The 27,433-nt window shown below is 45.5% G+C and overlaps 1 long non-coding RNA gene across 1 annotated transcript; it reads right to left on the reverse strand.

Moving 5' to 3' along the window:
* Positions 1–2,753: 2,753 nt before the first annotated feature.
* On the reverse strand, positions 2,754–24,697 carry LOC122676136. The gene is made up of 3 exons (XR_006335440.1): positions 24,571–24,697; positions 16,238–16,240; positions 2,754–2,768 (listed from the first exon to the last, which is right to left on the reverse strand). It is a non-coding gene; the product is annotated as an uncharacterized LOC122676136 (long non-coding RNA).
* Between the last annotated feature and the right edge of the window lie 2,736 nt (positions 24,698–27,433).

Genomic DNA, 27,433 nt, shown 5'->3' on the forward strand with positions numbered 1-27,433 from the left:
TCCCCCAAGTATTTCTGCCCTTAACGTCATAGAGAGCTTCTGGATGTGGCGTCATCTGGAAGTCAGAACTTGGTCAGGCTACTGTTTCATTTTGGCAAAACACAGTATGAACAATAACAGCAAAACAGTAGCACACCCTACATTGTGTGGTGTTTTGGAGCATTCAGAGCACTTTCATGAATTATCTCATTTAATTCTAATCTACCGGAGAGCTTGAATATTATAATTTACACTTTACAGATGGAAAACTAGGGTTTGGACAAGCTGAGTAGCATCCTCAAGGCCACAAGTCCAGTTAATTACAGATCCTGGTCTCAAATCCATGTGCAAAATAAAAGAGAGAGAAGGATATTTAGTGACATGTAAAAATGACATCAAATTCATATTCCTGTGTCCATAAATAAAGTTTTATAGGAACACATGCACACCCATTTGCTTATGTGTTGCTATGAACACTTTCACAATACACAGCAGACTTGAGTTAATTAGCTAGAGGTCCCATAGCCAGAAGACTAAAGCATCTACTATCTGACCCTTTACAGGAGAAGTTTGCCAACCCCAGCACTGTACTATTAAATACTATTAGTACCATTAAATACTACTGCATATTGTACTGTACTATTAAAAGATTCCTGGGCAACTTAGAATAATGATGATCTTTTACAGTATAAATCTATTTCCAGTATTGTGCATAGGTTTATTTGAGGAAAAATAACTTATTTTTTAGTAAGAGAGACAACTGCTTCACAGTTGTATGTTTTTTTGAGCTGAATCTCAAAGAAAAACTGTTTTCTTATTATAACCATTTCCCCAAGGGTGGTAAGTAGAATAAATAGTGAGGCAAGATTTAATAGCAACTTCAGAAAGTGATATGGTAAAACTACTATATTAAAAATTAAAAATGATGAATGATTTTTTTCTTAATTGGAATTCCCAGCTATTCCTTCACTGAGCTATTGCTTCGCTGACATGCACAGGAATTTAAATATGGAGTCGGTTGGGTCCCAAGTCTCTGTGGCGTGGGATGGCCTGGACTTGCAGTGGTTGCCACATGTCCAAACAAATTCCCCTCCTACCTGCCTTCCCTCTCATGCCTTCTTGGAACAGAGCTAACGAGACTATTGAGCTGTCTCTCCATCTTTCCTTGCCAGGCTCTTCTAGCCCACAGTTGATCAATGATAAGAAGCCTAAGCCACCACTCCTGTTTAGTTGTACATGTTCTGGCTCCCTCTGGCTACTCAGCTAAAAGGTTAACATGCAAATAAAGACAAACAGGTCCTTTGAAAAAATGCTCAGGAAGAAACAGAGGCGTAGTAAAAGAATTGGTGCGTTGTTTGCTGCTTTCTGAATCTGAAGTACAAGATGAAGATTGGTAACTACAGAAATATTGGATCAAAGAAATTCAGACATTGGGGTTTTGAGATAAATCAATATTAAATGACACTCTTTAGTATCACCAAACTAAACTCACTTGTTTTCTAAGGAAGCATTTCCAAAGCCAGACGTAGGTCAACCAGGTTTTTCACCCATTTAGTTCTACTGAAAAATACATCAAGTTCTCTTACAAGTGCTTTCCTGGAAGTTAGGTGGGAAAGAAAAATTTTTGTAATAAATTATTGTGATATTGTATTGCTGACAGATAAATGATGGAAACTGAGATGGATTTGGTCCTGTGTTTGAAACTAGCTGATGGTATCTGCAATCATACAAGAAGCTTGCAATCTTGCAGCTGCATGGAATGGCATAATAACTAAGGGGGAGGGAAAATATCTCAAAGTTCAGCACCATAAAACTTAAGTAAGTGTTAAAAGGAGTCAAACTTTTACTTGGCCCCATTACCTTGGTGAAAGAAAGCTTCAGGCAACCACCTAATTCAAACAGAAGAGCGGTGAGGAAAGGGTGACAAAATACTTTAACACTCACAAGAATAACTCATTGAAATAGCAACACGACTAAGTAACTGAGATTTATCACCAATGAAAATGGTATTTAAAAGTTATTCTTAGACACCACACCCCTGGACGTCCATTTTAACGTGCTCTGTGGTCAGTTAGAGAATTGTGACCACATAGGCAACAAAGCTTGATTTCAGAGAACTAAATGTTTCTGCTCACAAAGTGTAATTGACCATTTCAAGATTAAGGTTACGCACCCCCTGTATTAACACCGATCATGAATGCTGTGATATCAACCAGCCAATCTTTATAAGAATATGAAGGGCTATTTCTCTCAGGCAGTGTAAATACCTGCTACCAACAGGCCCTAGTAAAATAAGCACCTAATGCATCATCATATCTAAAGTTCTAATTGAAATCATAAAATATCCATCCAAAGGAACAAGACATCCCAGGAGCCTAAGATGGAACCTTGCGTTACTAAAGTGAAGTGAAGTCGCTCAGTCATGTCCGACTCTTTGTGACCCCATGGACTGTAGCCTACCAGGCTCCTCCATCCATGGGATTCTCCAGGCAAGAATACTGGAGTGGGTTGCCATTTCCCCAGTCCAAACTGAATGCCTTATGAGGTATTTCAATGCTGGGTCTATCTCAGCTAAACACAGCTAGCAGAACCGAATCAGCTGGAGTGCAGAGAGCTGGGTTCACAAGAGCTGTGAGATTGGAAACTCTGGGTCTTTAACCAGCCTGCTTAGAGAAGGAGAAGGAATACTGTTCACAGATTCCGTCATAGCAAGTACCCTTCCGACATCATCTCTCAGCCTGGCTGAGTTGGGGGAACGCACATGAGCCACACCTTCCCTTGCCCCTTGGCTCAGCCTTGGGTGGTGCAGAAGCCTTGGTCATATCCACCACCTCTGGGTGAGTCCTCCCCTCCAACCCTGGTTTCTCCCCATCTAACTGATGACAACTCCCCCAGAAGCGTCCGCTGGGAACACTGCATCTTTTGAGCTTGACTTGGCCAGCACTCTTGACCCCACAGAGCACCCACGTGGCTCAGAGATGATAACCCTCCCTAGAAGAACTGAAATAAGACCTTTTGAGTCCCCCGTGCACGGGAAGCCCCTAACATATGTAACTCAAAATTAAGCAGTACTAACACATAAATAAGAAAGTGTAGGTCCTTGGCTAAGAGGAGACTCTGCCTTGGGCCCGCCGGTGTAATAAACTGCACTCCACTAAAAAAAAAAAAAAAAAAAAAAGAAAGTGTAAAGTCCCAGAGAGTTCTCATTTCCCGTGGTGATTACCTCACTGCTTTATTTTCCTTTTTACCTAATTGTTCAGCCTCTAGAAATTGTCACGTTTTGGTATCCCAGTGCCCTGAGTACATACTTGATTGGCTCATCCAGCAGTTTCAGCCATCTCCCAAGATGATCTTGACCTTGTCCCCTCTTTTTAAGTGAGGAGTCTTGATGTGTTCAAATCCACCCCACAACCAAAAAAAAAAAAAAATGCCAGCCAGGTCAAAAAGTTTTGTATCTCATTCTCTTCCTCTGGAAGAGCCACCAAATGTGACAGCAAAGTCGAGGATCTTCTTTTTATTTGCAAGGAACACCTCTGGATTGCCACACTTGGAGACCCAACTTAAGCTGTCCCCAGGCGCCCACAGAGCTTTCACATCACTGCAAATGGTCATCCAAGCACTCTCCCCAGCTCCTTTTTCTGAATTTCCTTCCTCAGCAACTTCCAAAAGCCAACTTTCCTGGCACCTTCCTCTGAGTGTTCATTCCATTCTTGAGCAGCAACTGAGAACCTATTGTGTGCGTGCTAAGTCTCTCCAGTCGTGTCCGACTCTTTGTGACCCCATAGACTGTAGCCCACCAGGCTCCACTGTCCCTGGGGTTCTCCAGGCAAGAATACTGGAGTGGGTTGTCATGCCCTCCTCCAGGGGATCTTCCTGAGCCAGGGATTGAACCCACGTCCCTTACTTACATCTCCTGCTTTGGCAGGAGTTCTTTACCACTAGTGTCACGTGGGGAGACCATTACTGGGGTTAATCCTATCTCTTACTTCATTGTCTACCACCAGTTTTAATTGAACATGTAATATATTCATGGTCGGATTACCTGAGACCAAAACGTAGAATATTTTGCTCCTACCCCATAGATGTGAGACATTGAGGGCCCATGTGTGATGGTTGGGCATTTTGACATCAGCCCATAACTGAATGGAACATCAGTGAAAAAGAGAAAGCTGCACTTTTCCAAGGCAATTTTCTTGTCCTTGTGACTAGGCTAGCCAGCTTGCCAAATATCGTTACAAATATCTTTATTCAGCCCGATGATTCTTCATCTAAAATGAGAGCCACGCAGGGACAACAGTGAACTCTCACACACATGCAGGTTTCTGAAATGGTGACTCGGATACCTGCCTGTGAAAAGTGGTCTTTCCTCTACCACAATCTGCACAGACTGTGCCCTGGGGAAAAACCTAGCCCCTATGTGGTGCCTGGGGCAGAGGCCCCAGAGAGCTGAGGCTCCCCAGGAGTGTTCCACCTGTAGATAGCCTTGGGGAAACCGAGGATACAAGAGGCAGTGCCCAGGCAAATGGGTATTTATTCAGCATGCCACGTGTGAGGTATTCCTATCTCACATTCCTAGGATGGCACACACTTAGGAGGCCAAACAGCTCCTTAAAAACCTATTCTTCAAGCCATCATCCCCATGCACACACTCTCACATTCAAATCACATTTGCCTTTAAAAAGATTCCAAAACCAAAACTAAATTCACATTTTCTGATATATGTCCAAAGAGCCACCATCTTATTAATCTCTACATAAAAGATAAAGTTTGGTCCAAAACAAATAGTCAAATAGTGCTTCAATGATAAACTCAAGGACAAACAAATGGGATTTTTAAATTTTACTTATAATTTTTTTTAGAAAACCTAATTTCCAATTGGAAGTGTTTGTTTTTGCCCCCAGGATGCAAAGTTCTCTCAACATAGTTTCTCCTTGAACTTGCCATTTTCCATGTGGCTTTAAACCTGAGAAAAACTCCTTTCAGTTCAGTTCAGTTGCTCAGTTGTGCCTGACTCTTTAGGACCCCATGGACCACAGCATGCCAGGCCTCCCTGTCCATCACGAGCTCCTGTAGTCTACCCAAACTCAAGTCCATTGAGTTGGTGATGCCATCAAACCATCTTATCCTCTGCTGTCCGCTTCTCCTCCCGCCTTCAATCTTTCCCAGCATCAGGGTTTTTTCCAATGAGTCAGCTCTTTGTATCAGGTGGCCAAAGTGTTGGAGTTTCAGCTTCAGCATCAGCCCTTCCAATGAATATTCAGGACTGTTCTCCTTTAGGATGTACTGGTTGGATCTCCTTGCAGTCCAAAGGACTCTCAAGAATCTTCTCCAGAACTCCTCTATGTTGGCATGAAAGGTGAAGTGGAATTTAGCTCTGAAGATTTCAGAGTTCAGTTCAGTCAGGCTCAGTGAATCCGACTGGAATAAACTATGCTAACCAGAAACATCTCTGTAGCAATCTCACTGGACACCGACCTCAGGGAAACTCTGGAGGCAGTGATGCTCAAGATGAGGATATGCTTTCAGAGGGAGGGTCTTAATGTTCAAATCTCTAAGTCATGCCCACCCTCTGCAAGTCAGACAGACCAGATCCCAGAGTCTGTACTTCACTTGGTCATCTGGCCACGTTCAAATGGGGTGCTAGGAGAAAAGAGAATTTATCACAACCTGAGCAGTTTGACTTCCATCTTACTTTCTAACACGATTACAACAGGCACCAGCAAGATGTGCGGCCTCTTCTCCTGTGGTTCCTCTCTGTCTGTATCTTCATGTGATTTTTTTTTTTTTCCTTTTCTAGAAGAAAAAAAGACTGTGCTAAACATTACACAATGCGGTGGGAGTTTTCAGTCTTTCATAACTAACACATCAGTTGACAAATGCAACAACCCCTTCCCTGCATACATACATACATTTGCACAAATATGCATGCATTTAAACACACACACACACGCACACACACACACATCCTTCCCAATCAGTTATGAGCTGGTCCACATAAGTGAATTTCCAGAAATGCAAAGCCATCAGAATAACAACCACTTCTCCCCTGCCCCTCTCACCACCACTGTGGTATTCTTTCTTAAATATACCATACATTGCCCTGAACTCACAGGCAGTGGGTCAGGAAGCAGCCTTTTATTTCACTAGTACATAGGAAACCTGGATTCAGTCCGAGGAAGAGTAGGATTCTGGCCCTGGTTCCATCCCTAGAAAGGCCAGATGGTCTTGACTAAATCAATGAACTGCTCTGAAACTGTTTTCTCATTTTTTTTTCAAATCAATAAACTTTATTGTCTTACTTAGAGTAGCTTTAGGTCCACAGCAAAACTAAGCGAAAAAATAGAGACTTCCCACATATCCCCGTCCCCACAGTGTACAACCTCCCCCATTATCAACATCTCCCAGCAGAGTGGTTACATTTGTTACAATTGATGAGCCTATACTGATTTATCAGCATGACAAAAGTCCAGTAGTTTACATTAAGGTTCACTCTTGGCATTGTACACTCTTGGTGTTGAACACTCTTGAGTTTTCAGAAATGTGTAGCATATAATGAACTGTATCCACCATGGTAGCATCATACAGAATAGTTCCACTGCCCTAAAAACCTTCTGTGTTCTGCCTTTTAATCTCTCCTTCCTTCTAAACCTTGGTAACCACTAGTCTTTTTATTGTCTCCTCAATTTTGCCTTTTCCACAACAACATAGAGTTGGAATCATACAGTACATAGCCTTTACAGATTAGCTTCTTTCATTTAGCAATACACATTTTAAGTTCCTCCACATCTTTTCATGGCTTGGTAGCTCATTTCTTTTTAGGGCTGAATAGTCCTACATTGTCCTGATATATTACAGTTTATTTACCTATTTACATCCCGAAGGACGTCTTCGTGGCTTCCAAGTTTTGACAATGATGAATAAAGCTGCTATAAATATCTGTGTGCAGGTTTTTTATGTAGACATCGGGGGTTTTTTCCCCCCCATTTGGTTAAATACCAAGGAACATGAATGCTGGATCATAAGATAAAGCTATGTTTAGTTTTGGAAGAAACTGCCAAGCTGTCTTCGAAAGTAGCTGGACCACTTTGCATTCCCACCAACCACGAACGATAAATCCTCTTGTTCCACATTCTTGCCAGCATTTGGAGTTTTCAGTGTTTTTGGATGTTGGCCATTTTAATAGGGATGCACTGATGTCTCACTGTTTTCATTTGCGTTTCCCTGATGATATATGATACGGAGCATCTTTTTGTATGCTTATTTGCCACTGTATTTCTTCTTTGATGAGGTGTCTGTTCAGGTAATTGCCCACTTTTTAAACATTTTTATTGGAATACGGTTGACTTACAATGTTGTGTTAGGTTCTGTCGTATGGCAAAGTGAATCAATCATGCATGTACATATACCACTCTGTTTCAGATCCTTCCCCGTGTAGCTCATTACAGAGCACCGAGCACAGTTCTCCGTGCTATCCGGTAGGTCCTCAGTAATCTATTTTGTACATGCTGATGGTGGTTTAGTCGCTCAGTCATATTTGACTCTCTGCAACCCCAAGCACTATGGTCTGCCAGGCTCCTCCGTCCATGGAATTTCCTAGGCAAGAATACTAGAGTGAGTTGCCACTTCCTTCTCCAGGGGATCTTCCTGACCCAGGAATCGAACCCAGGTCTCCTGTATTGCAAGCAGTCTCATGACTGCCTGAGTGAGGAGAACTGACGTTGCTGACTGAGCCACTGTTTTGAACACAGTAATGTGTATATGCCCATTTCAATCTCCCAATTTATCCATTTCTCCCCCCTCCCTTGGTAACCATAAGGTTGTTTTTTTGCTCTATTTCTGTTTTGTAAGTAAGTTCATCTGTACCATTCTTTTAGATTCCACATATACAAGCATTATTATATGATATTTGTTTTTCTCTGACTTACTTCATCAGGGTACCAGTCTCTAGGCTCATCCATGTTGCTGAAAATGGCATTATTTCATTCTTTTCAAGGCTGAGATATTTTCCATTGTATATATGGACCACATCTTCTTTATCCATTCCTCTGTCAGTGGACATTTAAGCAGCTTCCATGTCTTGGCTGTTGTAAATAGTGTTCTAATGAACACTGAGGTGAGTGTATCTTTTCAAATTACAGTTTTCTCTGGTTGTATGCCCAAGAGTAGGATCACTGGATCATACGGCAACTTTATTTTTAGTTTTTTAAGGAACCTCCATACTGTTCTCCATAGGGTTGATATCAATTTACATTTCTACCAAGAGTGCAAAAGGGGTCCCTTTTCTCCACATCATCTCCAGCATTTACTGTTTGTAGATTTTTTGATGATGGCCATTCTGACCAGTATTGTGTTGATTTGCATGTCTCTGACAATTAGCGACGTTGAGCATTTTTACATGTGCTTTTTGACCACATGCATGCCTTCTTTGGGGAAATGTCTATTTAGGTTTTCTGCTTATTTTTATTGAATTGTTTGATTTTTTGTTATTGAGCCAGATGAGCCATTTGTATATTTTGGAGATTAATCCCTTGTCAATCGCTTCATTTGCAAATATTTTCTCCCATTCTGTGGGTTGTCTTTTCACTTTGCTTATGGTTTCCTTTGGTATGCAAAAGCTTTTCAGTTTAATTAGGTCCCATTTGTTTATTTTTGTTTTTATTTCTATTGCTCTAGGAGGTGGATCAAAAGATCTTGCTTCAGTTTATCTCAAAGAGTATTCTGCCTATGTTTTCCTCTAAGAGTTTTAAAGTATCCAGACTCACGTTTTGGTTTTTAATCCATTTTGAGTTTATTTTTGTGTATGGTGTTAGAGAGTGTTCTAATTTTATTCTTTTACATGTAGGTGTCCAGTTTTCCCAGCACCTCTTATTGAAGAAACTCTTTTTGCCCTTGTATATTCTTGCCTCTTTGTCATAGATTAGTAGACCATAAATTGTGTTTTATCTCTTTGCCCATTTTTTAATAAGATTACTTTCTTATTGTTGAGTTTTAAGAGCTCTTCGTATATTTTGGATAATAGTGCTTTATCAAATGAGTCTTTTGCAAATATTTTCTCCCAGTCTGTGATTTGTCTTCTTATCCTGTTGACAGTGTTTTTGCAGAGCAGAAATTTTTAATTTTAATGAAGACCAGCTTATCAATTTTTCCTTCATGAAATATGCCTCTGGTGTTTTTTTTGTTTGTTTGTTTTTTTTGCCTCTGGTGTTTTATTTTAAAAGTCATTGCCATACCCGAGGTCATCTAAGTTTTCTCATATGTTCTCTTGTAGAAGTTATATAGTTTTGCATTTTATACCTAAATCTATGATCTATTTTGAGTTAATTTTGTGAAACATGTAAGGCCTGTGTTTGGACGCATTTTTTTTTGAAACATGAATGTACAGTTTTATTCCAGCACCATTTATTGAAATAATGTCTCCGTGTCACTGTATTGCCTTCACTCCTTTGTCAAAGATGAGTTGACTGTGTTTATGTGGGTCTATTTCTGGGCTCTCTAGTCTGTTCCACTGATTTATTTGTCTGTTCTTTCACCAGTACCACACTGTCTTAGTTACTGTAGCTTTATAATAAGCCTTGAGACGGGGTAGTGTCAGTCCTCCAACTGTGGTTTTCTCCTTTAATATTAGTTTGGCTACTCTGGATCTTTTGTTTCTCTGTACAAACCCTAGAATCCGTCTGTCAATTTCCACAAAACAACTTGCTGGGATTTTGACTGGAATTGCATTGAATCTGTCGTTCACTTAAGGGAGAACTGACATCTTGACAATATTGACTCTTCCTATTCATGGACATGCACTATCTCTCCATTTATTTAGTTCATTTTTATATCTTTCATCAGAGTTTTGTAGTTTTCCTCATGTGTATTTTTTTAGATTTAAACCTAAGTGTTTTATTTGGGAGAGTGTTCGTGTAAACGATGGTGTGCTTTTTATTTCAAATTCCACTTGTTCATTGCTGGCATATAGGTTTTGTATATTAACCCTATATCCTGCAACCTTGCTATAATGGCGTATTAGTTGCAAAAAAATTTTTTGGTTGATTATTTCAGATTTTCTACATAGAAAACTATGTCTTCTGAAAAGAGAAATTTATTTCTTCCTTCTCAATCACTCTAAGCTCTTCTTTCAAGGCATCACACAAATTTTGATAAGTTGTAATTCCATTTTCATTTAGTCCAAAATATGTTTTAACTCTTTTTAGATTTCTATTTAACCCATAAGTTATTTAGATTATGTTTTTGCATTTCCAAGTACGTTGAGATTTTCCACCTATCTTCCTGTTATTGATTTCTAGTTTAATTTTATTGTGGTCTAAAACAGACATTACATGATTTCTACTCTTTGTTAAGTTTGTTAAAGTGTGTGTAATGGCCCAGAATGTGGTTTATCTTGGTGAGTGTTTCAGTTAAGATTGAGGAGAAAATGTGTCTGCTCTTACTTTCATCTTTTTCAGCAAGCCTTTGAATCCCACACTTTCGCTTCTGTGACTCAGTTCTGGTCTACATCACCATCAGATCTGGTGTACTCCATCCTTACACTAACTAAGCCCAAGATGATTTAGATTTAAGTCTTAGATGCTTTTAAGAGTTTCACTGATTCCTTTGCAGGCAGCAGTGAAATTTCATTACCATCCATGGGCTTGTCACCAGCACATCCTCACCAACTACATTCTTCTCTCTTTTACTACCTGTAGCAAATAGACAAGCTGTAAGTGTGAGTTGGGTGCCTTCTAGACAAATGAGGTATTACTAAATAAGCACTATACTCTCCTCTACAGTTTAAAAAAAAAATGCCCCAAGGAAATATAGTGTCTTTAATATAAAATAAGTGCATGCCTACACCTTGTAGGTTCATCCATGAACAGTTTGATCAGCCCCAGCAGGTTATTGACAACTTACTTTTAATCTGAATACAGCTCTACCTTCCCTGAAGCATGCATCCAGGACCCCAGGCTAGCCAAAAAAAAAAAAAAAATAGTAATAATAATTGATACTAAACAACACGAAACATAAGTAAGGAGGCAAAAAGCTTAAACCATAATAACGTTTTCATTCAACTGCTTTATCTCAACCATATCACCCTCTTCCTCTCTTATTTGAAAGATAATTCATGACATTTGCCTTTTCTGATAAAATAGCACAATAATAAGGCCAAAAACATTACTATAGCCCTGTAAAATGTGAGGTGGTTCTGTGAGCCATTTCATAAGACAGAAAATTATTCTGCAAAGTTCAACAGATCAAAAGTCCTCAGCAGTGCCTAAACTTTAATAGTTTTTTTAATCTGAATCTGTGAAATTGAGAAGTCTTAATCTGGTTTGAGCGTTGCGTGTTTGTAGACATCCATGTTTTTATGGACCCAGAAGTTCTCATTTCTACCACCACGCAGAACTGTCAGGAACTACTTACATAAAACAAAGCCCAGGCACTCCTGAGACCAAGTCATCAAGCTAGGGTGTCACCGGGGTGCACGCTGGTGTTCCAGGCACAGCATGTCTATTTTTATTCCTAGAAAATGCTGTTTTCTAAGAAGAGATTCAATGCTGTTCCCAGAAAGTCTTTAAAACTTGAGTTTTTTATAAATCTCACCTACAGAGAAATAAAATGTTTCGTTTTCAAGGTGCATGAAGTTCACCAATGCTGGGAGCAGGCATACACTTGTATTTCCATTCTCAGGGATGTAAGTCACTGACTAGATAAAGAAAAATCTCCACTCAAAATATTCTGGAAGCGGATGCCCCGTACTTAATAGTCCTACATCTACATGTGCTGGACTGAGTATTGGCCATGAATGGTTGCAGTGCAGTGGGTGATATCCTAGGCAAGTTACCCTGAAGATTCTAAGAAATGATGACTTCCTCTGCCTTCAGTAAGCCTACAACCAACCTCACGGCTACCAGCTCTCAACATGTGTCAACACGTGCTGAGTGCATAAGCCACATAGGAGCCCAGTGAGCAGTATGGACTCCCACTTTACAAATGAAAATATTGAGGCATAGAGGGAAATTAACATACTCTAGTTTTCAGAATAAGACAACCTAATATAGAGGGTATACCAGCTGTTCTGAAATTTAAAGAAAGCAGGTTGGCTTCCATATATAAGCCCTCAGGAATGGTTTCCTGGGAAAGGAAGGGAAATTCGTCCTGACATTCCTCGAGACTGAAACGGGATTTGGAATATAGAGATCCAAGAGAGAGGGCTTTCCTTTCAGTTTGAGGAGACAGCATGAGAGAGGGTCCAAAGCTAGGCAAACACAAAAAGCAAGATTGGGAGATGGTAGCCAGGTCAGCCCAGATGTGGAGAGATAGCTTATTGTAAGATTTGATAAGATTTGATTAAATATGCATTTTGAAAACTGGTGCTAAATTGTAGAAGACTTAGGATTCCAGGTTAAGGAACAGAGACCACAGAAAGAATTGCACAGTAGCATTTATTAGGAAACCCACCATCGTGCATAAAAAGCTCTCAAGGCTTTAGGATTGAATTTTTTTTTTAAAGAATGACTTTTACTGGGAAAAAAAAAAAAGCAAAATGTCCTTGACCACACTGTCAAGCAAGTTGAAATGATTCAGTGAATCTGTGGAAAACAATAAATCATTGGTAGAATTCCAATAGCATTTAGTAGTAATCTACATGTCCAGCAAAATCATGAAACAGGGGTAATTACAAGAGAGATTTATAGATATTAAATAATACAATGCAAAAAATGAAGTTTTCCTTGAGCAAAACCAATGATCCTTTAGTGATAAACCAGAAAAAAAAAAAAAGAAAGAAAATGGATTTTTCCAAAATCCTACAAGTCTTCTGACTTTTCCTCCTGATAGCTAACTAGATCAGCTTCTGAAATCAATATCGCCAACCTTTCCACCAGTTTTTGGAAAGAAAAGCCAGGTAGGGCGCAAGCACTGGTCTGGCTCCTGACCACCTTTCAGTCCTTTTGTAACTCAACTCCAAGTACGTCTGCGCACGGACACCAAGGCGAAAGCATGCGACGCGCGGAAGCACAAGTTATGTATTAAGGAATCACTACAATGCCAAATTTTTTTAGAGTTAAAAAAATATATCTTTAAGAACTCGCTGTGTTAGGGTAACTGTTTACATATTGAGGTGTTCCTCCTTTTTTTTGACTGGAACAATAAAAACAAAATTTGATATGGTCTTGGTTTCTTCTTTATGTATATGTGTGTCCAAAAAATCATGAATCGTTTTTGAAGCCCCATAACCTGTCACAGGATCACCCAGGAAGTCAGACCTCCTGCCCATATAATTCAAGAAATGTATCATGGCTTCAGATTAACTCGCCCTCTCTCTTTCTCTTTCTGTGTGTGTCTCGCCCTCTGTTCTCCCTCCTATCTCCCACCCACCTCTCCCCTTCCTCTGCCCATAGTCAGATCCCAGCAACAGGTCAGCCCTGCTCCTTCCCACACCTGCCCAACCAGGTGGGACCCATCCAATACCTGCTAGATGTCTGCACCTCATGAAATATTCAGCTCAGTTCAGTTTAGTCACTCAGTCGTGTCCAACTCTTTGTGACCCCATGGACTGCAGCACGCCAGGCCTCCCTGTTCACCACCAGCTCCCAGAGTTTACTCAAACTCATGTCCATTGAGTCAATGATGTCATCCAACCATCTCATCCTCTGTCGTCCCCTTCTCCTCCTGCCCTCAATCATTCCTAGCATCAGAGTCTTTTCAAATGAGTCAGCTGTTTGCATCAGGTGGCCAAAGTATTGGAGTTTCAGCTACAACATCAGTCCTTCCAATGAATATTCAGGACTGATGTCCTTTAGGATGGACTGGTTGGATCTCCTTGCAGTCCAAGGGACTCTCAAGAATCTTCTCACATCACAGTTCAAAAACATCAATTCTTCGGTGCTCAGCTTTCTTTATAGTCTAACTCTCACATCCATACCTGACTACTGGAAAAACCATAGATTTGACTAAACAGACCTTTGTTGGCAAAGTAATGTCTCTGCTTTTCAATATGCTGTCTAGATTGGTCATAGCTTTTCTTCCAAGGAATAAGTGTCTTTTTATTTCATGGCTGCAGTCACCATCTGCAGTGATTTTGGAGCCCATGAAATATTACCATATGTAAAACAGATCATCGGTGGGAGTTTGATGTATGATGCAGGGCACCCAAATTCCAGGTTCTGTGATGACCTGGAGGAATGGACAGGGGAGGGGGAGTTGGTTCGGAAGGGAGGGAACACACGTATGCCTATGGCCAATTCATGCTGCTGTATGACAAAAACCATCACAATACTGTTAGGTAATTATCCTCCCATGGAAATTTTTTTAAAAAATCATAACAACAGCAACAAAAAGATGAAAGGCACCTCGGGACTCACAGCAGTTCACAACTGCTTGCCACAGCTCTGTCTTTTGGGTTTGTTTGTTTTTTGTTTTTTTTTTGGCCCTATAGCATGCAAGATCTTAGCTCCCTGACCAGGGATGACCCCTCCCCTCCCCGCAGCAGAAGCACAGAGTCCTACCCACTGGACCACCAGGGAATTCCCTTAAGTATCTTCACTAGAGGACTTCAACAATATCTGACAAGGTCCAATGTTGAGCTCAAGAATCATCCTTAAGAGAGAGTTTTCCATGGTCTCAGTTTTCCACTTTGCAAGGGGCTGGCTCTGGCCAAATCCAGCATCTAAGCTCTGACTCCAGAGGGCTTGGCCACCCACCCTCTCCAGGGAGGCGCAGAGCAAGGCCCTGAGTCCAGCCCAGGCGTCTCACACCACAACATGCATGAGAGATGGCGTGTGAAAATACACCTGGGGTGGGTCACCAGTGATGGCAGCCGGGCGGCCGTCACCCATAGCACGGGGGCCTCGCTGTCCTCAATATCGGGGTCTCAGATGGGTGGTCACACGAGGACAACCCCATGAACGGCTGACGGTGTTGCAGGAACCTTTCCTTTGGACCTGGGCTATTTCCCTTTTTCTGAAAATGCAGCGCACTCAAACTATTTTAGGAATGGAGTTAATATAGCTCATTCATAAGAGAGCATCTTCCTGTGTTTCTGGGTGTGATAGCAAAGCACTGGCTTCTCTCATTCTCTCTCATACCCTCCCACTCTCTCCCACTCTGTTTTTTAAAACAGTTTTACTCTGCAAATATGTTCATGACAATTTTAACAAATGTCTTGGGTAATTGGTAAATATGTGTGTGTGTGTGTGTGTGTGTGTGTGTGTGTATGTGTGTGTGTTCAGTCGCTCAGTTGTGTCCGACTCTTTGCGATGCTATGGACTGTAGCCTACCAAGCTCCTCTATCCATGGGGATTCTCCAGGCAAGAATACTGGAGTAAGTTGTCATTCCCTCCTCCAGGGGATCTTCCTGACCCAGGGATCAAACCTACATTTCCTGTGTCTCCTGCGCTGCAGGTCAATTCTTTACCACTGAGCCACTGCAGAAACCCTATATACATATATACACACACAAGCACACATACTTGGGTTATGTCTTTTCCCAGAGGTTGCGGGACATAAGATAAGGCTCTCAGGACACCGATGCTATCTCATCCCACCTTTCTTAGTCTGACCCCCACCCAGTCTTGCTGCTGCGCCCAGCAGTGTTACTGACGTGTCATCTGCATCCCCCAGCCCCTTGTCCATCCATCCCACTTAGTGCTCCCCAGGCCCAAAGAAACCCATGGGAATGCTCCCACCCCTTCAGCTGCCCAAGAGAAGAGCCCCCACCCCTGCTGACTCCCCTGGAACCACCCTCCACATTACCCCAGAGGGATTGTCCAGAACAATTCCCCAGCCAAACCCATAGCTGGAGCATCCTCATCTACTCTGGTGGTTTCCAAACTAAGCTGCAGAAACTTTTCTCTGATGGAACTCTCAAGCAGGAGCTCACTATTGAAATCAGATAGACGTGGAGTTGCCTTGTTGTAGCAGAAGGAGAGGTTATGAGCCCCTGTCCTCAGGGCCCAGGTCAATAATCACCGTTGTGCAGCATCACATTCACATTCATTGCTGGGCGCATAAGGATGGGCCAGTATTCCACCCCACAAGCCCCCTTTATCCAATGTCTACATTCACCAACAGAGCACATCCTCCCAGGCCACCTAGACCTTGAAAACATTGCTTTTTCCTCCTGGCATGTGAATCCAGAGCCATCTGGGAAGCTCAGACATCCTTCCCTGACTCCCCTGACCCTAGCAGGCTTCCAAATCTCTATCTTGAAAGCTCGTAAACTAGCACTGCACTGCACATTAACCCTTCTTGTCTGTTGTCCCCAGCAGACAACAAACTCCTTATAGCCAAGGATTGTCTCACCCATCTGTCCCCAGCACCTTCCATAATACTTGGCACTTAGTTGGTGCTCAATGCTTTTTTGTTGGATGGATGAGTGGGCAATGGGTGAATAGATGGATGGGTGGATGAATGGATGGATGGATGAGTGGATGGGTGGATGTTTGGATGGGTGGATGAATGGATGCAGGGATGGAAGGATGGATGGATGAGTGGGTGAGTGGATGGATGGATGTTTGGATAGATGGACAAGTATGGATGAGTGGGTGGACAGATGTTTGGATGGACAGATGAATGGATGAGTGGGTGGATGAATGGATGGATGGATGAGTGGATGGATGGGTGGATGGATGGATGAGTGGATGGATGGGTGGATGGATGGATGGGTGGATGGATGGATGAGTGGATGGATGGGTGGATGGATGGATGAGTGGATGGATGGGTGGATGGATGAATGAGTGGATGGATGGGTGGATGGATGAATGAGTGGGTGGACAGATGTTTGGATGGACAGATGAATGGATGAGTGGGTTGAAGAATGGATGGATGGATGAGTGGATGGATGAATGAGTGGATGGATGAATGAGTGGGTGGACAGATGTTTGGATGGATAGATGAATGGATGGGTGGGTGGATGAATGGATGGATGAGTGGGTGGATGGATGTTTGGATGGATAGATGAATGGATGGGTGGGTGGATGAATGGATGGATGAGTGGGTGGATGGATGTTTGGATGGACAAATGGATGTTTGGATGGATGGATGAGTGGATGGATGGGTGGATAAATGGGTAGATGGATGGACGAGTATGTGGACGGATGGTTGGATGGATGGATGGATGTTTGGATGAATGGACAAGTGGAAGGATGGGTGGATGAATGGATGGATGGGTGGAGGAATGGATGGATGAATGAGTGCATGGATGGATGAATAGGTAGATGGGTGGGTTGGGGAATGGGTGGTTGGATGGATGGAGGAGAAAGAGTAGTACCTTCATGGTTTGCAATCCAAGTGACAATAGCAGCCATAGAAACCTCTATTACTGCTTTCACAGCTATGTTACATTTTGAAAATCTCTCTCTCTTGCCCAACAGAGAACGATCTGGTGACTCCATCTAAGGTAGAATGGTTCATTCTACTAAATTACCTCATCCAACATTTTGACAAGGCATACCGCACTGCTCACATCCTAGCACACCCTAATGAGTGATTTCTGTGAAATTCATTAGTTTGCATTTTTAAAAGAGGTCCACTTATCTGATCATTGTTCATCACTGTGACCTGGAGGTTTACAACCAGTAGGCTATAATCCAGTCATCTAAGGTCAATAGATAGCCTACAGAAAGGCAAGTGCTTTCCCACTCATCACTTGGCAGACCACCAAGAGAAATGAACGTTGGATCCAGTGGGACTCAGGGCACCCATCATCTCCCACTGCTAATGCTTTCCTGAAGGTCACTTTTGTTTTTGTTGTCATTTAGTCATCAAGTCGTGTCTGACTCTTTTGCAACCCCATGGACTGTAGCCCACCAGACTCCTCTGTCCATGGGACTTCCCAGGCAAGAATACTGGAGTGGGTTGCCATTTCCTCCTCCAGGGGATATTCCTGACCCAGGGATCAAACCCTCGTCTTCTGCATTGGCAGGCGGATTCTTTACCGCAGTGCCACCTGGGAAGCCCTTAATCCTTATAGCCCTGCGAAATCAGTGGTATTAGTCCCATTTTCTAGCTGAGAAAACAGAGGCTCAAAGATTATAACACTTAGTCCTAAATGACATGGCAAGCTATTAATACAATGATAATATTGAACTGAAAGCTATACTGCCAGTTTCATGTTAAACTCTCGGAGACGATCCAGCAAATTCATGTTGAGAGGAACACAATCACCCATCACTACCCATGCGTTGATGGGGTCACTAGGCTCCAGCCGGGAGGGGGCAGCAGAAGCTTAGCCAAGGAGCCGAGACCAGCAGGGGCTCAACAGCAGCGGACGATGAAGGAAAGCAGCTGATGTGGGTCGGTGGGGTCCCGCCACTAACTCCAGGTCTGGCTGAGCCTCTCCCCAGACTGGCCATCAAGCAGGGCATCCAGCAGCCCCGCAGCAGGCGGAGACAGGCAGGCTGGCCAGGACGTGACAGGTCCGGGGACACTGGTCAGTTGCCTAATCAAGGGGCCCAAACCCCCGAGGGGCCCACTCCCCGTCCACCACGACCCTCCAGTCTGGACTCATCTTCATCCCGCGGGAGCTCCTTCTCCCCTGGGATAGGCAGGGATTTCTTGGAACCAGGGTGGTGTCTGTCACAGCCTCCTATCTCACGTGCTGAGCACATGTGAGCTCAGCTGGCATCTGAGAAGTGATAGAACTCGGGGATCCCCTATGTTTACTGTTCCAGCTGCCCGGCTGCCACCCAGAGGCAGGGGGATGGGGCCTCCTGCAGGCATCTGTACCCGCACTGGTCCCCACCAGACGCCCCTCTTCACCTTCACCTGGGAGAGCAGCTGAAATCTTTATCCACCACTTCCTTCCCTCGTAGCTCAGTTGGTAAAGAATCCGCCTGCAATGCCGGAGACCCTGGTTCAATTCCTGGGTTGGGAAGATCCCCTGGAGAAGGGAAAGGCTTCCCACTCCAGTATTCTGGCCTGGAAAATTCCGTGGACTATATAGTCCATGGGGTCACAAAGAGACGGACACAACTGAGCAACTTTCACTTTCACTCCTTACTGGAGCCGCTGTCACCCAGCTTCCTCCCCTGCCCAGCCGGGTGACCACTTTAATCTTGACAAAAACGCCCCAGGTAAGCGCCGCTCCACATGAAGCCACCCCAGACTTAAAGGCTTCACGCAGCTGTTGGTTTGGCTCAGGACATTGAAGGTCAGGAGTCGGGGAGGGTGAGCAGGGATGGTGTGTCTCAGATCCGGTGAGCTGTCCGCTGGGCGCCCAAGGACGTTCATGGTCACCGGACACAGGCTTTGATCCTCCATGGGCGTCTCCAAGTGTCCCACTCCTTACAGGATGGTGCTTCCAAGAGGCAGGACACCCCCACCATTCAGGGGAGGGCAGCGCCTATGTTAGCCAGCAGGGTTCTCGGATTCTTGACTTAGTAGAAATTCTTAAGAAGCCCTGGGTCCAGAAGATCCCCTGGAGGAGGAAATGGCAACCCACTCCAGTATTCTTGCCCAGGGAAATCCCACGGCCAGAGGAGCGTGGCGGGCTACAGTCCATGGGGTCGCGAAGAGTCGGACACAGCTGGGTGACTGAGCGAGGATTAAGTGAGATAACAGATACGGAATTCCTCACACCTGTGTGTAAATGTGCTACAGAGAAACGGTTTCTGCTGTGGCTGTGCCATCGTATAATCAGAGTCCAAAAAGAGAGGGAATCAACTGTTCGCTCTGAGTCTACAGAAGTGGAAAAGTGATTGGGCTGAGCACAAGCTCAACAGACCAGACTGGGAATTTGGATAAGGCTTTACTGCGACTCTGGGACATTTGAAAAGACCCTGATGCTGGGAAAGATTGAAGGCTGGAGAAGGGGACGACAGAGGATGAGATGGTTGGATGGCATCGCTGACTCCATGGGCATGAGTCTGAGTAAACTCCGGGAGTTGGTGATGGACAGGGAGGCCTGGCGTGCTGCGGTCCATGGGGTCGCAGAGAGTCAGACACGAATGAGCGACTGAACTGAACTGAACTGGGACTCGTGCTCCAGCAAGAGGGATGGAGAACAAGTAACAGGCTCCCTCGCTCACTCCCCGAGGGAGGTGAGCTGGCTCCTTAAATGGGGTGGGGGGAGGAGCAGATGGAGGGGTCGGGCCCAGAGAGGTGGCTGAGGGCGCTGCCCACCCCCTGGCTGGTGCTGTGTGCAGGGGTCACAGCGCAGTGCCCTGCTTTGGCTCTCAGCACCGCAGAAATGGCAATCGATCCGTGGCCTTTTTTGTATCTTATTGTTCGTACTTAGCCCCAGCTGTGCCTGCATACAGCTATCTTCAGTCCATTATAGTTTCTTTGCATCTGTTCCTGGAGGAGACGTTTGTCCAGGTGCAAGCACTCCAGTAAAGAGCCCCGGGTCCCAGCCTGTCTCACCAGGAACTGAACCACTTGTCACCACATTCTGTTGACCCAAACAATCACAGTACCCACCCCAACCCCAGAGCCAAGGTGCCGGAGACTCTGCTCTGTCATGGGGAGGTGGAGGGGCGGGCAGGTTCACTACCCACCGCCACCCAGTTAGAAACACCCTACCTGCCTGCATTGCGATGCACTGTGGTTTCCTTCCAATCCACCTGAAGCTCCATCTGGAAGGACCCCGTGAAAAGTTTAACCCTTCAGTCCAGGTTACACGATGCCACCGCCCCCTTCTATGTCCCAGCAACATGCACTGAGGCCCCTGCTTGACTTTCTCCATATTCACACACTCCTTCTCTCACCAAAAAAAAAAACAACGAGAAAAATAGAACCTCGTCATATTAATCACGTTCCAGTTAGAGCATTAGAGTGGCTCCCTCGTGACAATGCAACAGGCAAGACCACTGTTCATGTCGTTTCTGAGTTTTTCACCTGTGCTGAAATCGCAAAGAGCTGCCCTATAAAACGATCCCTGTAACGAAAAAGAAGTCAAGACACTGAGAACAGACCAGTGGCTCCAGCCGGGGAGTGGGAAGCAGGTGAGGAGCAGAGTAGGCCAAGGGGAGGAGGAGGTACAAGCTGTTCTGTATAGAATAAGCTACAGTGGGACTTCCCTGGTGGTCCCCTGAATGAGACCCCAGGGGCCTGGCCTCGGTCCCTGGTCAGAGAACTACATCCTGCATGCCGAAACTGAGACCTGGAGCAGCCAAATAAATAAATATATTTTTTAAAAAGCTACAAAAGTATATTGTACAACATGAGGAATACAGGCCATATTTATAATAACTATAAAATATAACCTTTAAAAATGTAAATCACTCTATTGTACACCCGTAACTTATGTAATATTGTACTATATTGTACACCTATTATATTTCAACTACCAGCTTCCCAGGTGGCGCTAGTGGTAAAGAACTTGCCTGCCAATGCATGAAACATAAGAGATTTGGCTTTGATCCCTGGGTCAGGAAGATCCCCTGGAGAAGGGAATAGCAACCCACTCCAGTGTTCTTGCCTGGAGAATCCCATGGACAGAGGAGCCTGGAGAGCTACAGTCCATGGGGTCGCAGAGAGTCAGACACGACCGAGCGACTTAGCACACAGAGCACATGTTTCAGTTAACAATTTCTTAAATAAGTTAAGCTGGATCACACACACAAAGAAAGATCTTTACTTCTGTGAGATGCATGACCGGATAACGGGCCCTAACAAACAAGCCCTAGACGGGAGAAGCCCAAGATGAGAAATCCAGGCAGACAGCAGCCCAGGGGGCCCTAGGACCCAGCTTGACCAAGTAATTGATGTCAAACAGGATCCCAAACAATCTGGGGGGTCTTTTCCACTCCTGGAAACACCAGAGGCAGACCGCCGGCGCCAAAGATGCAAGAGACACAAATTAGCGGGGACCACCACCCCTTCTCTGCCCCACAACAGTGTCGCCAGCAGCCGGAGGAGAACCAAACTTGGGCTGTGCCTGAGGCACCCACCCTGAGCCAAATGGGACACTCACTCACCTGCAGCTCCCATCTCTGTGCACGGAGAGATGAGCCTTTAAGCACCGCAGTGCTGCATAAGCCCCCACGGCACGTCAACAAAACACCACGAGTTCCTGAAAGGAAGGGATTCTTGGCCACAATCGCTTGCCAGGTCCTGCTCCCTAAGGGCTGCCAAGACCTGGAGGTCTGTTCTGTGTACACAAAACCAGCAGAATGAAACCCCCCACAAAGCCCACGAGGGCATGTAAACAGACAACAGAGCTGAAAGGGGGCAGAACAGAAAGACTTCGGTTTGAGCATTTTTGGAGCCCCACCAATTCCTTGATTTATAGGTTGCGGTTATCTCTATGCTGTTTTCAAATTCAAAATGTTTTGCTTTTAAACATTCTAAAGCATTTTAAAAAAAAACAACTGTTTACCCTCTCGGGAGCCACAGCTCTCAGACATGGCTTTGGTTTCATCGTAGGGTACTTGGGATGACAGGACAAAAAAAGGAAGATGTCGAAAGATGAGTCTGCAAGAAGAGTCAGGGAAAGGCCAGCGGAGGACAGGGACTTTCTGAGCTGCCGTGGACCCTGGGGGAAGAAAGCAGAGGAAAGTTCCCCAGTCTCGTCAGTCTGTTTGGGGACCTGGATGAAAGAGCTTCCAGGCCACCCAGGCACGAGTGTGTGCTTATTCCTTGCTGACCCCGCAGTTAACACCTGTAGTAGGTTGGATCATGCTTTCCAGAAAGTCATGTCCACCTGGAAACTCAGAATGTGACCTTGTTTGGAAATAAAGTCTTTGCAGACATAATTAAAGTTAAGATAAGATCATTCTTCCCAGGTGGCACCAGTGGTGAAAAAAAAAAAAAAAAAAACAGCCTGCCACTGCAGGGGTTATAAGAGACATGGGTTCAATCCCTGGGTTGGGAAGATCTCCTGGAGAAGGAAATGGCAACCCACTCCAGTATTCTTGCCTGGAGAATCCCTATGGACAGAGGAGCCTGGAGAGCTACAGTCCATGGGGTCACAGAGTCGGACACGACTGAAGCGACTTATGCATGCGAGATGAGATCATAGGGGACTTCCCTGGTGGTCCAGTGATTAAGAATCTGCCTGCCAATGCAGAGGATACCAGTTCAATCCCTGGTCCAGGAAGATCCCAGATGCCGAGGAACAACTAAATCTGTGCTCCACAACTATTGAGCACAGGCTCTCAAGCTTGCGAGCAACAACTACTGAGCCTGCAATCTAGAGCCCATGCTCTGCAACAAGAGAAGCCACCACAAAGAGAAGCCCGGACACAGCAACTGGAGAAAGCCCTCACAAAGCAACGAAGACCCAGTGCAGCCACAAATAAATAAAATATCCTTATTTTCAAAAACAAGATCACAGGGTAGGCCCTCAACCAATGGCTAGTGTCCTTCTATGAAGAGGAAAAGACGGACTCGGAGGCCAAGGCTGAGGGAAGACAGAAGCAGGTTGGAGGGATGCCGCCACAAGCCAAGGAAGCCTCCTCCCCCAGAGCCTCCGGGGGGCGCCCAGGATCGTCAAGACTCTGATGTTGGACTTCTGGCTCGGAACAGTGAGATAGTACAGGCCTGTTAGAACTTCCCAGGTGGTCCAGTCATTAAAACTCTGCACTTCCACAGCAGGGGCATAGGTTCAATCCCTGATCAGGGGACTAAGATCCTGCATGCTGTGCAATGTGGGGGAAAGAAAAAATTACAGATCTGTGTTTTAAGCCACCCCATCCATGGCGACTTGTTCCAGCCACCCCTGGGAACTGAATACAAAGCCCAAACCCCAGTGTGTCCAGTCAGCAAAGGAAGGGAAATCCAGAAACAGAAGCACACACAGAAAGGCAGCCACACCGTCAGGTCCAGAACCGTTTGCATTTTCCCTGCTCTCAGGAGACCCCCAGGGTCATGATTCTCCAGTCTGAACAGGAGTGATTTGATCCATGTCTGGGCTCCACCAAGAAGAGAGAGCCCCAAAGGCATCAGGACAAAGATGATTCCCCTTGGTAGTTTTCCATACAACGGGCACCATTTGCAAGTTTCATAGAGAAAGAACCAAAGAGCACATGACCTCTCTTCCACCCACAACAACCAGGTGGGTGGTAGCTACTGGTACCCCATGGAAGAGCAAGGAGATGGGAGCACCAAGGTTAGAGGTTGCCCTTAGAGGTTCTTTGGAGGCTGTGCCAGGGTCAAACCCAAACTGTCGGACTCTAGGGGGAAAGGCTCTTCTCTTACTATCCAGGCTACTGTCCCCAAAGCAGAGGGCATTGAGAAGAAAGCAGGGGCTGAAACCCAGATGGGAATTCCCAGTAGCCACTGGGGAAAAAGGACATTCCAGGTAGAGTCTCCCCGTGAACAGGAGAGGGCAGCAGGGAGGCAGAAGGGACCGGGGACAAAGGATTCCGGGACCTGCCGTTATCCACCAGAGGGGATGACTTGCATAACTTGGAACACGGTCAAAACATACACCACTTGTAGAGTCCTCGGCAGCCTCCACCGTTCAGCAGATAAATAAATGGTGCTAAACCTTGCAGGCTGTCATCCTTCAAGGAGATAATGAGATGATTGGAAAGGTCAACCACAGCCCAAAGCAGAACAATGGAAGTGAGCCAGAAAGGGGGTATTGGCTCTTCCTGCCTGGATCTGTGTTTAGTTATGCTTTTCTGGCGCATTTTTAAAAAACAGAAAATACACAGTGTTGACAAACCTATGTCAAACCCAGACAGCGTATTATAAAGCAGAGACATCACTCCGCCAACAAAGGTCTGCATAGTCGAACTATGGTTTTTCCAGTCGTCATGTGCGGATGTAAGAGTTGGATCATAACGAAGGCTGAGTGCTGAAGAGTTGATGCTTTCAAACTGTAGTGCTGGAAGAGACTCTGGAGAGTCCCTTGGACTTCAGAGAGATTCAACCAGTCCATCCTAAAGGAAATCAATTCTGAATATTCATTGGAAGGACTGATGCTGAAGATCCAATACTTTGGCCACCTGATGTGAAGAGCTGACTCATTGGAAAACAATCTGGTGCTGCAAAAGATTGAAGGCAAGAGAAGGGGGCGACAGAGGATGAGATGGTTGGATGGCATCACTGACTCAGTGGACTTGAGATGGAGCCAGCTCTGGGAGATAGTGAAGGACAGGGAAGCCTGGCATGCTGCAGTCCATGGGGTCACAAAGAGTCAGACACGACTGAGCGACTGAACAGCAACACAGTGGTGAGGTTTGTTTTGCCTTCCCTTCTGGCTGCAATCCGTCCTCCAGGGCTCACGGTCTGTCTGCAAGAAGCCAGAGCACAGGCTTAGGAGGGGTCTCTGTAGAAAGCAATCGCCTCTTCTCATCCACAGTGGTCCTGGGACCCCACAAGGGAGAAAGGGGTCTAGGGTCCTTCTGGAGGTCTTCACGCCCAGAAGGAAGGAGGGAGAGGGACGCAGCTCCGCTACGAGGAAGGCAAAGGCGTCCAGACCTGGTGACCCTGGACCCCAGAGCCAGGGCAGGTTGTGCAGGACTGCTGGGCCACGCCATCTGCTTCAGTGGCTCGGGGACATGTAGGTTTGCTCACACTTCCATGGCTGTTCAAGGGGCAGGACCAGGGCTCCACCAGGTAAGCACCAGGGCTCATCTGGGGGCGGGATCAGGACTCACCTGGGGGCTGGATCAGGACTCACCTGGGTGAAGTACAAAGCCCAGATGGGTCTGGAAACACACCGTGTGACCTGCTGCTTGTCAGAGGGCACTGATGCATCCCTGACTCCATCTAGCCATACATGGCTTCCTTTTCCCTGAAATCCTCTCGCACACAGAGACCCAGCATTGTAAGGACTTGTATCAGAAGGACAGAGTCCCATCCCTCAGGCCAGAAGGAAGTGCGGATGGTTGAATGTTCCCTTTCCAGTAGCGGCAGTCAGAAGCAGGACCCAGACCTCTTGCCATAGGTTCACCAGCCCCTGGTGGCTCAGCTGGTAAAGAATCCGCCTGCAACGAGGGAGACCTGGCCTTGATCCCTGGGATGGGAAGATCTGCTGGAGAAGGGTAAGGCTACACACTCCTGTATTCTGGCCTGGAGAATTCCATGGACTGTACAGTCCCTGGGGTCACAAAGAGTCGGACACGACTGAGCGACTTTCACTTTCACTAATGCCACTTCCATGCACGACTCACACCCAGGATGGTGCTATTCTGTGTTAAGCCCTGGAGGACACAGCAGCTCGGAGGTTCCATGGAGCTGCTCTGGGCTCCGGGGGAGGCAGGTGCAAGTCTGCCACACTCTGTGCATCTCGGGGCAAGTCACTCAACCTCTCTGAGCCTCGGCACCCTCAGCAGGACCTGTCTTGAGTGGTCTCGCCAGGATGGATGAGCCTCTGTGAGAGAAAGCTTAGCTAAGTGCCTGGACCACACCAGGATTCAACAAGTACAGTCAGGAAGTAAATCATCAGTTCCCTTTTAAGTTGCTGCGCTGGAAAAATCCAAGTTCCCTACTGGAATGTCCACTCAAGAGAACCTGAGCAGAGAATCCCAGAGAAGGGACAGAAGAGTAACTCATGGTTATTCCACGGCCCATCCTTCCACCCTCATCGCCCTTCTGAGACCGGGTCAAACCACGCTTTGTGCTGTCTCCCTAGTTCTCCCCGGTGCCACCCCAGCAATCAGGGCAACCTTGGCGCTGCACAGCGTGGAAAGGGAAGACTCCCCAAATACAACTTTGCCTTTTTCCTGACCCTGAAAAGTTTGGGAACACCTCCCCAGAGCCGAAACAGTCCCTCCCGGAATGTGGTTAAGGGGAAAGCCAACCCACCCCCACCCGACCATCTTGACTTTCCAGACTGTAGTACCAGTCTCCTGGAGGAATTGCTCAGCACGAGCAACTTCGTCTAAGTCTAGAGTATTAAGCCCTTCGTGCATCCATCCTTCAAAAAAAGAATTGGGATGAAGCAAAGCAGGCTGCCCACATGACCGTGGTCGACACAGGAAGTCCTGCTTGTGAGCACGTGATCCCAGAGTAAGAATCTTACCTTCTTGTCCTCCAAAGGCTAAGTGCTTAACACGCATTAACTCATGAGATTCCCTACAACCCCTGATGAGCAAGGTTTAATTATCCCCATTTTAGAGATGAGGCAGCTGAGGCTCAGAAAGTATCAGGAACCTTCCCTGGCTTCATGGGTATTAACAGCAAGAGGGAGAGCCAAGATGCTAGTCTACCCTCAGAGCCAGCGCTCACACAGAGCACCCAGGGAGTCCTCCCCACGTGTGTTCACATCCCTCGATGTCCAGACACCCACAGTCCAAGAGCTAACAGAAATTTCTAGAAGCTCTGAAGGCGTGAATGGCAATAATCTGTCCATTAAATGCTTGTTTCCGGTGTGGAGGGCCATCAGAATGGCTGGCCGCCTCATCTGTCACCCCTAATTAGGAATGTACCCATTATTAAGACGGAGGAAACTGAAGCAGCCACTTCTAATTATTTCATTAGCAACCCCATTGAGCATCTCACCACCCCGAGACAAATATTTGGGGCATAATTAAATGCTGTCATGTCTTCTGTAAAGTTGCTCTCATGTGAGCTAATT

The sequence above is a fragment of the Cervus elaphus genome, chromosome 19 (genome assembly GCF_910594005.1).
Source record: "Cervus elaphus chromosome 19, mCerEla1.1, whole genome shotgun sequence".
Taxonomy (NCBI): Eukaryota; Metazoa; Chordata; class Mammalia; order Artiodactyla; family Cervidae; genus Cervus; species Cervus elaphus.